Source organism: Penaeus monodon, chromosome 24 (genome assembly GCF_015228065.2).
Source record: "Penaeus monodon isolate SGIC_2016 chromosome 24, NSTDA_Pmon_1, whole genome shotgun sequence".
Taxonomy (NCBI): Eukaryota; Metazoa; Arthropoda; class Malacostraca; order Decapoda; family Penaeidae; genus Penaeus; species Penaeus monodon.
Genome location: NC_051409.1, coordinates 2,490,139 through 2,490,339, shown reverse-complemented (window position 1 = coordinate 2,490,339; position 201 = coordinate 2,490,139).

Genomic DNA, 201 nt, shown 5'->3' with positions numbered 1-201 from the left:
GGGAACAGCGAAACTGCTTTCAGTGTTTTAGCATATTCGTTACTTGGTGAGAGGGAAGTACATTGCAGCGAGCCAAGGGAAGGGTCTGTACGTAACGCAACCGCAGGAATTAGATGATGGCCTGGTTATTGCTCATTATCGTATCTTTAACAATAATGATGGTGGTAATAAGGATAATATCAGTTCTATCGAGGATTATGA